The 13884-nt window shown below is 32.8% G+C and overlaps 1 long non-coding RNA gene across 1 annotated transcript; it reads right to left on the reverse strand.

Annotated features, from left to right (window-relative positions):
- Positions 1 to 10597: 10597 nt before the first annotated feature.
- Positions 10598 to 13530, reverse strand: LOC132635538 (uncharacterized). The gene is made up of 2 exons (XR_009580748.1): positions 12298 to 13530; positions 10598 to 10985 (listed from the first exon to the last, which is right to left on the reverse strand). It is a non-coding gene; the product is annotated as an uncharacterized LOC132635538 (long non-coding RNA).
- Between the last annotated feature and the right edge of the window lie 354 nt (positions 13531 to 13884).

Raw genomic sequence — 13884 nt, forward strand, 5'->3', positions numbered from 1 at the left:
AATTTGCTTGGTTAACCTGAGGCTACAGATACGAGAAGATGATGTATATATAATTACATATTATACGTACGTGTCGATATCTTTTTGGTTATAAACTTGTATAATATTGGTTCTCCTTCCTGGAAGTTGCATGTGAACGAGAGGATGTACGAGAGGAAACATATTTCTTGTATACTAGATAGAGATGGCCCGTGCGATTAATGAAAGTTGGAACTGCTAGCACATTTTAAGCAGGGGACAAAGATAGTTTTTAACCTTTTTGATGGAAATAAAAATTGATTTGACTGGATAACAAGTTTTTGTTTTGTTTGGCCCAACGTTTCTTGTTTTTAAACAAGAAATTTCAAGTTACAGTTCCCTTATTTAAGCATTTTCTTAGCCATCTAAACAAAATGAATCAATATATTAAAGTTTACAATTTGATTTTCAATCTGTTTCTGTTTCATTCTGCTTCTTTCCAAACGGATAAAAGCTCCACTGTAATGTTTCTGTTGTTGAATATATTTTTTTCCCTGAATTTTCTGTGTGCTTGAGGATATATTTTCCTTTGTTGGGATATCTTTTTCACCTAATTAGGTTTTGTTCTGTTGAAGGAAATATCAATGTGAATCCCTAGAGTGGCTTCTCACTTTCGGCTTCCCCTTCGTCTTCGTCTCTTTTGCACTTCTTGGGACATCTCTTGGTTCTCTTCTCCATAACAACAGGCCACAAGGGACATGATCTATGCTAAAGTAAAATATCTAAAGAAATAATTTGATCCTTTTTCTCGCTCTTATACTTCGAAAAAAAATTCATGATTAACTTATTAATTGATATTTATATTTAAGTTGTAACAATATATTTGGGTCCTATTGCCAATATGTAAATTCAACAGTACTCTTTTAATGTATATCTGACCCTTCATTTATCTTGAAGTCATGCTGACTAAACACTTAGATTGTAAATCATCATGAACTATCTTGCACCGTAGATATGGAAAATGCACTTCTACTGTCTTAGGCTTGAAGATGCAATTTTCAGCTGATTCTAAGATGAATTTACCAATTTGTTTTTACGCAGAAATTTGAGCTTTGTAATATAAGTAGCGTTTGAGTTGTTTATATTTACATACGATGATATAGATTGCAAACAGTTACTCTCTACTTCACGTGATTGTATCTTTATTGTTTCTAAGTTCTTCTCTTATCTTTGACAGGCCACGGCATTTCACTTAGGTCAATATTTTATGCAGCTTTTATCTTGCACTCGAGTTGACACTGCATTGTCCAAATAGCGGTAACAGATAGAGTGATGTGTAAGATTCACATACCACATGTTTCTGCCATGGGAAAGTAATAATGTACTATTTTCTTAAACGCTCAATTTTCATTAGTACTGCCAAACGCTTGGAACCATTAAGGTTGGAGGAGCACAGATCTATATTTGTATTTATGAAATTTGCAGCCAAATGGAAAAAAAAAAAAAGGGGGGGGGGGGGGGGGGGGGAAGATAGCTTGGCTGATGAATGTCTTATTGCCTTGAGAGTTGAGAGCTTTGATTTGCACAGACTTTGTCCTTAGAGGCCTAAGTCTGCAAAGTTGTTATCCAGTCAAATCAATTTTTATTTCCATCAAATTGTTACCATTCCAGTTAGGTTTTGTTGCTGCACGTACGTGTCCAAAAACCCGATAGCCACTATCACTACGTGGCACTCACTTTCGGCTTCCCCTTCGCCTTCGTCTCTTTTGCACTTCTTGGGACATCTCTTGGTTCTCTTCTCCATAACAACAGGCCACAAGGGACATGATCTATGCTAAAGTAAAATATCTAAAGAAATAATTTAATCCTTTTTCTCGCTCTTATACTTCGAAAAAAAATTCATGATTAACTTATTAATTGATATTTATATTTAAGTTGTAACAATATATTTGGGTCCTATTGCCAATATGTAAATTCAACAGTACTCTTTTAATGTATATCTGACCCTTCATTTATCTTGAAGTCATGCTGACTAAACACTTAGATTGTAAATCATCATGAACTATCTTGCACCGTAGATATGGAAAATGCACTTCTACTGTCTGAGGCTTGAAGATGCAATTTTCAGCTGATTCTAAGATGAATTTACCAATTTGTTTTTATGCAGAAATTTGAGCTTTGTAATATAAGTAGCGTTTGAGTTGTTTATATTTACATACGATGATATAGATTGCAAACAGTTACTCTCTACTTCACGTGATTGTATCTTTATTGTTTCTAAGTTCTTCTCTTATCTTTGACAGGCCACGGCATTTCACTTAGGTCAATATTTTATGCAGCTTTTATCTTGCACTCGAGTTGACACTGCATTGTCCAAATAGCGGTAACAGATAGAGTGATGTGTAAGATTCACATACTACATGTTTCTGCCATGGGAAAGTAATAATGTACTATTTTCTTAAACGCTCAATTTAGCAGTGTAGATATTTTATGATAATCTTTTGGATATGTTGTAAAGGTTTTGTTCCTCAATGAATGTACTTAGTATGAAACAGTTGATGTGTTGTGGCCATTTATTCAGCTTGAATATGTCAGTCACTTTTTTCATTAGTACTGCCAAACGTTTGGAACCATTAAGGTTGGAGATGCACAGATCTATATTTGTATTTATGAAATTTGCAGCCAAATGGAAAAAAAAAAAAAAAGGGGGGGGGGGGTGGGGGGTGGGGAAAGATAGCTTGGCTGATGAATGTCTTATTGCCTTGAGAGTTGAGAGCTTTGATTTGCACATAGACTTTGTCCTTACAGGCCTAAGTCTGCAAAGGAATAAATTTTGTCTTTAATTAAAAATTCTTTTGCACTAAAGGAATCCAATCACCGTTACCCATAGAAGATATGCAATCATTAACCAACCTTTAGTTTGAAACTAACAAAGATTTGGAATTTTATATAAACATCCTTCGTTACAGTGTCATAGCTTCTTTAACAATTATTATTCTTTTCAATAGAAAATATGCAAGAATTTACAGCAAGGGAGCGACACCAAACATGAGGGATAGCAATGACAGAAATGGTTAACAAGAATCGGAAAACAGTTAAAAAACAGAAAAAAATCCTCCCTAAAATACCCGTAGAATTTGCCAACAGAACTTTGGGAAAACACTCATTGACACACAAAAAAAATTGTATATTAAATACTCGTCCAATGATTTAACAAGACCGTGCGTTGATACCACTTGTTGAAAAACATAATTAACAACACGAGAACGCAAGTAAATCAATAGACGATGATGAAGAATAATTATTGGAACACTAACCTTGTTTCATTACAAGAGTTGATTGAGAAAACTTGATTGAAGAAATGAGTCTTCTAAGTCTGGAATAGTTCTTGATACTTTGTCTTTTCAGAGATGGGAAAGAAAAGAAAGCATATTCTGACTTTAGGGACCACCCCTTTTAAAGGTTACATTGGTGTCTTTTTAAATGAAAAGGTGTCTTTTCATAAAACCTTTTCATAAAATATATGTCCATCAAACATACAATAAAGAAAAGAATATTTGATACATCTTAGACCTTTATAATAATATTTTAGTAGATCATAAAATGGGTTCCTTTAATGATAGCATATCTACCTAAAATATATTAATATGTGAGTCCATAAATAGAAAATTACTAAAATGAATTAGTAATATATAGATTATTTACGAGTAAATGTATGTATTATTTTATGCAGAGATTAGTTATGCATTGTTTACTTATTCATGTAGTATTAGTTAGTTCATTTTCTATACTGCATAAGATAATGCTTCGTAGATTCGTTATAACTTATGCATGTATTAGTTGTACAAGTTTCTGAATTGCAAATCAAACATCAAATTAGATAGGTTGAATTTTATATATAACAAAAGAATGCTACCAAATATAATAGTATTAATTATGCAGGATTTAATGTACCTGAATAACTTAGCATCTAAACTAGCTATCAAATGACCCTTATTGAAAAAGGAATCAGGATCACCCAAGGCTTTTACGATCAAATTAAATATTAGGGTAGTGGCCAATGATCGAATTGTTCATTGTTTTTCTTTGATAAATTTTCAACCAGTGATGGTTTCTGAGACCCATTTGTGTCCTCTTCATCGGAATCTTCAGTGTCCTTTTTGGCGTTTTTTTGAAGTTAGAGGGATTCAAAAGAACAAATATAACACGAGGTCGCTAAAAGTATCAAAATGTACAATACAGTCCTCGTGTTTTCCTAGTTTTACTTGTCAGTCCGTCTCACTCTCATATTATCTACTCCCTCCGTCCTAATTTATGTGATGCATTTTTCTTTTTAGTCTGTCTTAGAAAGAATGATACATTTCTATATTTAGTAATAATTTAACTTAAAATTTCCCCTGTTTCCCTTAATAAAATGATTTACAACCACACAAATATATAGGCTTGTTTTAGAGCCCATTTGGATTAGCTGGAAAAAAGTGGTTTTTAAGCATAAGTGCTTAAAGTAATTTGTAAGTGCTAAAAATTATTTTATAAATAAGACGTTGCGTGTTTGGATAAAAGTGCTTAAAGGGTTTTTAGAAGTAAGGGTAGTATTGGAATTAACAGAAAATACAAGGGATAATAGGGTAAAGTTACTGGTCAAACCAAAATGGCTTTGAAGCCAAAATAAAATAAGTTGGGGTTGAGCAACTTCTTGGTTTTGGCTTATTTTAAGCACTTTTTAACTTAATTTAAACTGTTTTCTATTTTTACCAAACACCCAAATAAGTTTAAAATGGCTTATAAGCTGGTTTGATCAACTTTTTAACTTAATTTAAGTTGTTTTCAAAAGTATTATTTTCTTCCTTAAACTCCTTGCCTAGTCAAACTATATCACATAAATTGGGATGGAGGGAGTAAGTGCTTTCTTAAAGTCATTTTAGAAATGGAAAATGGTCAAATATACCTTGTACCATTGGAAATGGTTTAAATATAGACTTTGTTATCCTTTCGGTCCAAATATACATTCTTGTTATACTTTTGATCTATTTATACCCCTCCCACTATAATTTGACACAAATTTACACCTTAATTTTAAGGGAGGTACACGTGTGCTCCAACTAAAATGACTCACTCCTAATTCTAAATAGCCGATTCTTTTAGAAACCCACTCATTTTGTCCTCAATAATAATTATTCTTGAAAACTATAACATGAGTAAATATTTAATGAAGTATATAGTCACGCAAATTAGTTTAGGATTGAGACCCATTTTACGTAGTTGAAATGGGTTTGTATAGAAAAAGAAAATTGAGTTTCTTGTCACATTTCAATAAACATACAAATCTTGACAAATACTCGAGTATTAAGAGCCCATTTGGTTTAGCTGATTTAAAGTAGCTGATAAATATTAAGTGTTAATAAACAATTCTAAGTGTTAAAACTAATTTAATAAATAAGCAGTTACATGTTTGGATAAAAGCGCTGAAACTGATAATATGCCGTTGAAGTGTTTGACAAAAAAGTGCTGATAAGCATATTTTTATGTTAAAATGACTTAAATATCCTTAAAGTTATTTACACTAATAACGACGTGATTTTTACAAGAATTTAAATTTTATTTAATTCAAATAAAAAATTATGTCTCATTTACTTTTAATACAAAATTTATTAGATAAATTATGTTTATAAATATAAATTATTTTATGTTAAGCAAAATTTAATGAGAAGTTATAATATAACAATTTTCTTTTGTCGCTAATTAAACTAACACATCAAAGTATCATCAATATTCTCATCAATCGGAACACGAGTTTCCATCCAAATGCTAAAGGGTTGCAAGTTTTCTATTTTGTTTTTGTTTTTGTAATTTACATATTTTGTGTTTATCGATAATATTATATTTTTCTTTCAGTTTATTTAGCTCTTGAAATCAATCACAAATATATATAGATAAGTAGGAGAGGGTTCCATGCTTTACAAAACCCACAATTCCACAAATTAACAATATTGATGTCAAGTTGAAGAAGGGTTCCATGCTTGGTGTGGAATTTGAAGAACTACTAAAAACAAGATAACAGAGGAATTTGCTACCCCAAATAATGCCATGAAGAACTATAATTGTTTTTTATGTTGAAGAGGTGGAGGAAATTTTAAGTTTGGAAGAACAGACATGAGGGTAAAATCATGGAACATGTTAGGAATTTTGTTTTAAGAAAAGGTATTTTAGAAATTATAGAGAGATATCAGGGATAAAATCGTAAAAGGTTTGGTCAAACCAAAAATACTTAATTATAAACTGTAAAATCATAAGTTGGGGTGACCAACATATGACTTATTGCTTATTTTGGCTTATAAGCACTTTTAGAATTTATCAAACACGTAGATAAGTTAAAAAATGCTTATAAGATAGTTTGACCAGCTTATAAGCTTAGCCAAACATCCTCTAAGCAGGCGTTTGGTCATAGAAATAAAAAGTTCTTTCATAGCTAGTGCGAGAAATATAACAATTATACTTGAGATCAGCTTATGGATTGCTCAAGACTGATGATTTCTTTCCATCAAAAGGCTGAATTTGAGAGGCTTACTGGTGTACACAAAAAATATAGCATTTCTAAATATGGGTTTGTTGCAAAATTCTCACCCGCTTCTTTTCTTTTAGAGGCTTTTTAACACATGATATTCAATGTTGTTGGAGTGGAGAGCAACTGAGCAACATAAGTTACCTTGACCAGTGAAAAAAGTTGTATGAACTTTTAGGGTAAAAATTGAGCAACATAAAAACTTTTGGGATAAAAATTGAAAACAAAAAAACAAAAGTAAAGGTCCAAAACAGAAAATGAAAAAAGTAAAAAACAAGGTTTTGGTTATTTTCCAAATTTCAAATACAATTTCAAGATGTGTTTGGTATTTTTATGACCAAATATCATAAAGTAAAAAAAGTAAAAGAATATTCCCAAAAAAAGTGAATAATTCTCTTGGCCAAATGGGTAAAAATTTAAAGTTAAAGGCAGTTAAGATTTTCATTTTTTTTGTGCGGAGTGCCCTTCAAATGCACTGGTCTTTAATTTTTGCCTCTCAACTTGTTGGTCTTTAATATTTGCCCTTCGCCTATAACTCTTAGGTTCCGTGTTCGAATTCTCGCTCAGTCAAAATTTTTCAAAAAATTCAAGAGGAAAAACTTGAATTTGCAAGACAGCAAAATAAAAAACAAGATGCTTACGGATGACTTATGTGGAACCATTCGTCGTCCCTGCAACAAAAAGATAAAATGCTGGATTGAAAAACTAATTTCTCAAGAAACCAGCATAAAGTTGACAAACCCAAGCAACCCGTACAGCCACACTCACATGTCTTTATAGGCAGACTTACATTCCAAGGTACAGCCACACTCACATGCTATGACATAGTTTGCCTGCAAAACTCTATCTTAAGGCGGCAAACTCTGCCCCATCAGGTATAATTTACCTGCAAACTCTGACTTAAGGGAGAGTTTTGCAAGAAAATTATGCCCGATGGGGCAAAGGTTGCCTAGCGATTTGTTTTTTTTAATTTTCGCCTCAGCAGGGGTTCGAACCAGAAATCCTGAGATTTTAGGCGAAGGGCAAAAGTTAAATACTTTATTTTGATGGCCAAAAATTGAAGACCAAGCCAAGATAAGGACATTACTGCGACTTGCTAGAAGATTTTTACCAAAAAAGCCTAGTGATAGAATTGTTCGTTGCATTTCTTTGATAAATTTTCAACCACATTGCTTGGTTTTCTGAGACCCATTTGTCTTCATCGAAAAATCTGTGGGGACTCTCCGGTCAGTTTACTGTTCTTTAGTGTCCTTTTGGCATTTTCTTGAGATTAGAGGTATTCAAAAGAACAAAACATAGCACGAGGTCGCTCAAAGTTTCTATAAGTACAATAAATTCCACAGTGTTTTATTTGCACTTATTAGTTACACCGTGTCAGTTTATATGCTTCCTTTCCTTTTTAGTCCGTTAAAAAAAAATGACACTTAAAAAAGAGTGACACTTTAATATAGTTGGGAGTAGAAATTTAACTTTAATCTTCTTATTTTATCCTTAGATGACTTCTAGTCAAATAAATGTTTAAATCTTATTTTGGATACAAGTTTCGAAAGTCTTATTTATTTATTGAACTCCGTGCGCAGTCAAATACCCTCATATAAAATAGGACGGAGGGAGTACTAATCCCAGCCTCCCTAAATAAGTGTCATCTTAGCAAGAATCATGTCCATTAAGAAATTAATAAATACCGTGTGAAGTTTACTAAACTGCGCATATTTATTAGATGTCTTTTAGGAATTGAGTATTAAAGAGGACTACTTCTTTAATGCTAAGGGCATAGATGAAAACATTTGCCAATATTTATCTTGAATTTCTAAGATGACACTTTATTTTGAGATTTTATTATTAAGACGATACTTATTTTGGGACAGAAAATATATTATTGATCATTGAAAAGCTAAGGGACCCTGAAAGCTTTTATGACCAAAAATAATTAAGTATTGGGAGAGGGCCAAATATGGCCTTATTATGCCAAAAAGTTTACTTTTACCCTCCATCCTACTCTACGTAGAAAATATCTCTACCATTATTTAAATCGCTAAATTTTATCCTTTCTCCATTAAGCCTATTTAAGATGGAAGTCCAATCTAAAATTTCACTGAATAACTATTATAAATTCTAGTATATTTTATCATCCGAAAATTAAATACATAGAGGGGATAGCTGAGTTGGGAGAGCGTTCGACTGAAGATTTGAAGGTCACGTGTTCGATCCACATTCATCGCACAAGAGTTTTTTTATTTTTCTCACGCCATACACTATGAGCATCATTTTACAAGATAGAACAATTAATATATGTTCCTTATATAGTAAAACATATAGCTAGGAATAAAATATTGTAAATCAATATGTCCCTAGTTATTCATACATTTCTTGGAAATCCAATCTGACGCAAACAAGCTCATCATCTCTCAATTCATGCAACCCCATCAAGATTGTATTCCTCTTCAAGCTTTCAAATGTAATGAGCCCTACACTTACATCCATTAGCAAGCAAAAACCATGGCATAGTTCCTCCATGAACCTTTCAACCCTTAATGTTTTAATCATTTAAGGAAAGTAATCTTCAAAACCAAAAGGGTCCTCATCATGAACAACTACCATGCATGGGAGGGTGGGTAATTACCTAGCTAGGTACTCAGGGACAGAGTCAGGAATTTCGACAAGAAAGTTAGAAATAATGCAAGAATGTCACACCTGACGAAGTAAGGAATTAATTCTGACAAGGAAAAAATCTCTCACTTGAGATCTGAGCGGAGAAGTTAAAATAACACAAGAATGTCACAGCTGCTGATATTTGAGTGAAGTTAAAAATTGTGAGAAGAGAAGTTGAAAAAACGCAAGAGCATCACACCTAAGATTTGAGGAGAGTTGGAAATTCTGATAACGGAAGTTAAAATAACGCAAGAATGTTACACCTTATGAGATTTGACCGGAGTTGAATGAATGAAGCTAAAATAATGCAAAAATATCACACCTAACAAAGTTAGGAATTCCAATAAGGGAAGTCCAAACAATAATGCAAGAATGACACACCTGAAATTTGAGTCCGCGGCCTAAAGTAAATCTTGAACCGCCTTTTACCACTACAATAGAAACTTCCCTATGTCAAAGAAATTCAATAATATATAGTCACACACACACAAAATATTGTTTTGGCCCTTAATGTTTTGCACAATAAACGATTCAATTGAACCCTCTTCAGTAAAGGTGGGAAAAAAAGAGTGAACGGAGAAAAGCTGGTAAAATAGTATAGCAAATGATCGAATTTGTTGGGTTAACCTGAGGCTATAGGTACGAGAAGATGATGTGTATTTATATACATACTAGTAAATTTACCCATGCTTCACGCGGTCACTACAAACTTATTATTTTAAATTTTCAAATATTAGAATTAATCATCAAATCAAAATATATGAGATTTCAAGTTTTAATCAATCCTATATTTATCAAATAACCTTAATTTTTCTTTAATTTTCATCCTTGTGGTATTATTGATATTTTTTCTTAATAATCTTTGTAGGTTAAACTATAGCTTTTTCTCGTCTTTGATGTTTTCCTTTTTTTTCTTTCATTTCAATTTGTTATTTTTTCTTTGGAAAAGGGTCAAAAATACCCCTGAACTATCAGAAATGGGTCAAATATACTCTCTGCTTATATTTGGTATCAAATATACCCTCGCCGTTACCAAAGGAGGCCACAATTACCCCTCCACTTAACAGTTGGCCGTTTAAGCTGATGTGGCAGTGCCATGTGGAAAAAATTATCCACGTGGACGGCCACCTCAGCCCCTCAGCTTAAAAGGCCACCTCATTCCACGTGGCACTGCCACATCAGCTTAAACGGCCAATTGTTAAGTGGAGGGGTAACTGTGACCTCCTTTGGTAACGGCAAGGGTATATTTGATACCAAATGCAAACGGATGGTATATGTGATCCGTTTCTGATAGTTCAGGGGTATTTTTGACCCTTTTCCGTATTGAATATAGCACGAAAACATAAAAACTCTTGGATTGTTGGCTCGCTTAATATATTTGATACATCACTCTAATTGTTCTTTGTTGCTCGAAAACACACCATGTTAAAATGTTAAAGAATATGAAAAGGAAGAAGGATAAGAATTATTCAACTGACATAGAGGAAAAGTGGGAAACGTTTAAATGCACTAATTGTTTTCATCACTTTTTCTGTCTCTCCCTTTCTCTTCTTTCTCCTCATAGATGGCAAATAATATTTTTCTCCTCTTGCTAGTTTAATAATTTCTGTAACCCAGCAAAGACCATTACCATTCTATTATTGATTACCTCCCCATTTATTCAAGTGTGCCCCTGTTATCATGCATCAATGGAGTCATTCATAGACCAGGCTAGTCGTCAACGAATGACATCTCTGCCACCACAGTCAACTCCGTCATCACAGTCAGTGCTGAAAATTAATGGAGAATATCACCACTCCTGAATTGGTTTGACCTAAACCATGGTAGATAATGAATAACAGAATTCAATATTTCTCGACAAACAGGAAAACAAACATATAACTGATAGTATAAAATTATTATTTTTTGCACTTTGTTTAGCATATAAAAGGAGAAGTAAAAAGAATTTTGAATACACTTCGATTCAATCAAGACTGTTAATTTTTACATGTACATATGACTTCAATCTAAAAGTGCATTGAAGACATACCGGAGGTTAAATGACTGGAGGGGGTCAGCACCCATAATACTAACTACTAGGTTAAATGACTTTTCCTTCTCTACTTTGTTCTAGGCGCTTTTCTTTCCTTCTTTTTCTTTTTCTTCTTCTTCTTATTTATTTGTAGTCTTCATATTTTCTGTTAAATCCCAAAATCTGTTTCTTCCTCTTCTTATAAAATCTTCTCACCATCTTAAAATGTCCGGCACCAACAACAAACAACAGCAACAGCAACAACAACAACAACAACAAAACATACCGAGTGTAATCCCACAAGTGGGGTCTGGGGAGGGTAAGATGTACGCAGACCTTACCTCAACCTTTATGGGGTAAAGAGGTTGTTTCCGATAAATTCAATGAAGGGACTGCAAGCATTTTTTTGTAGGGATAAAAAGATACAGGAAATACACCATATGGAATTTTCAATTTTCTAGAAGATTTAAAGAAAAATGTTGTAGCTTCTCCATTTGAAAAAACTACAGAGATACCAAGCTCACTGAAGTTTCAGCTAATGACTATAAAGCACAACTCAGGGGAACAACTTCCTTCAAAAGAGAAGTAGCATAATAATTTTGTGACATCTTCATTTAAGGGTGAAATGTGTCGCTGATATATATCATCCTTTTTTCAAAAACAAAGTTTCAGCATCAAGATATCTTGAATCCACATATCAAGAAGTGAACAAAAGTTGAACTGTTAGGGGAACTTTAATGTAAATGGATAAGAGGAACTTGGTGACCTGGAATAAGAAAATTTCAAGCATCCACTCCAAATACTATTTTCAATACCAAATTAGCACGTATAATTCACGTGCGTTCTTTATGTTCTCACCAAATGAATTTATTTACATTGTAAAGTAACGTTAGAACTTCTCTGTCATAGTGTCATTCAATATCAAAGTTTCACGGCATGACATCTCGCATCACAACAAAATCGGTGACACAAAACTTCACACAATATTTTTTTTATCTTTTCCTTCTTCCGATAATAATAAATTCAATTAGAGACCAAGTACACAAACACATAGAGCTTTACTTCAAGATAAAGCAGCTTACAAAATAAGGAAAAAGAAACAAAGGAATATTACCAAATCGCAACTATCACGCTCGAAGTCGGATTTTGACAACAATCTCACTCAGATGATACAAAGAGCGCAGTGAACTTAGGAACTCGTTCCTTTCCCTACCTCCTCGTAGAATGTGTAATGCTAGGATCCAATCAGATACTTCTTCTTGTCCATTATTCAAAACTGTCTCCCAAGCCGATTACAGAAAGACCTGAATACTATTGAACGCCAAGTAACACAAACAAATATAGCTCGTAGACAATCTACAGAGATTTGGATCCCAAAATTCTTCATTAACCAAAGCATAAACCAGCAAACTTTTTTTAAAACTTTTTAAAGTACATATAAACCGCCTCGAGCACGTTTAGTCACCTAAAAAGTACAATTATCAAAACCAGATTCTTAAAAGAAAAAAGAAGAGAACTTAGAACATAAAATCAGCAATACATAATGTTGTCCAAAATACTGTATGGAAGACCACATCTCTTCCTTAAAAACTAAAAGCCTGACATTTTCCTTCTTCCTTTTTCTTGGAAGATTGGACCCCAAATCAAATACCGGTTTCTCTTGTAGATCACATTATGAGTTCAAATGATTTTTTATTTGGTGGGTGTGTGTTTGTTCTTTCTTCCGCATGATCACAGTCCATCTAACACTTTTATTTCAACCTTTTGCCAAGAAAAAGAATAAGAATTTTATAACAATAAGAAAATATAGATTGAGAATAGGCAAAGAGAAAGAAGGATAAAACCCAACCATTCCAGACATGCTAATAATAACTGCAATTATCAAAAGTTTTTTTTATCACTTTTCAAAATTGTTTCCCCGGTACAAATAGAAAGAACACGGAACGACAATTAGAAATTTTAGTATAGTAAACAGTAGGAAAAAGGCTACGAAGATAATAAACTTTCACTTTATCAAATTAAGGGACAGAGAAGAAAGTAGTACTCTACCATTGGAAGTATAAGACCATTGCAGAGGAATTCTTGTCAGTGGGAGAAGACATCTCGTTTCTTCTGGCAATTAATTAGGTTTTTTTTTTTTTTTTTCAATAGTGACTTTTGGAGTCCTTTGTAAAACATCCATTGGTTTAGTAATTAAATGCAAAAAAGTGAAGGGAAAAATAAGAAGTGTGAAGTGAAAATCTATATCTATACTACATTAAAAGCACGAATGGCCTTAAAAATGTTGTTTGGACTTTTTGTCCTTTATTAAAAGACTCTATAATAGATAAAGTTGTCATTTACTATTTTGTTACATATATTATTACTAAACTCTAATAATAAATATTTCCTTTCAAAATAAAAACTTAATAATAAATATTTCCTTTCAAAATAAAAACTGAAACATAAACCTGCCTTATTTTTAGCAAAAGAAAAATTACCATAATTATAAAACCCTACCTTATTTTTGGCATAATCATCTAACACTACCACAAAAGAAAAACAGCCGCATATAAATATTGTGTGTGAATATTAATTGAATGTTGCTTTGCGAAAAGAACCAGAATTGTATATATGCAGTTGTTGCTTTAGGTTTGAGTGGGACTAGGCTTTTGCCTTTTACAGTGGTTCCAAATACAAATTAGAGAGATTAGCACAGTAG

The sequence above is a fragment of the Lycium barbarum genome, chromosome 1, assembly GCF_019175385.1.
Source record: "Lycium barbarum isolate Lr01 chromosome 1, ASM1917538v2, whole genome shotgun sequence".
Taxonomy (NCBI): Eukaryota; Viridiplantae; Streptophyta; class Magnoliopsida; order Solanales; family Solanaceae; genus Lycium; species Lycium barbarum.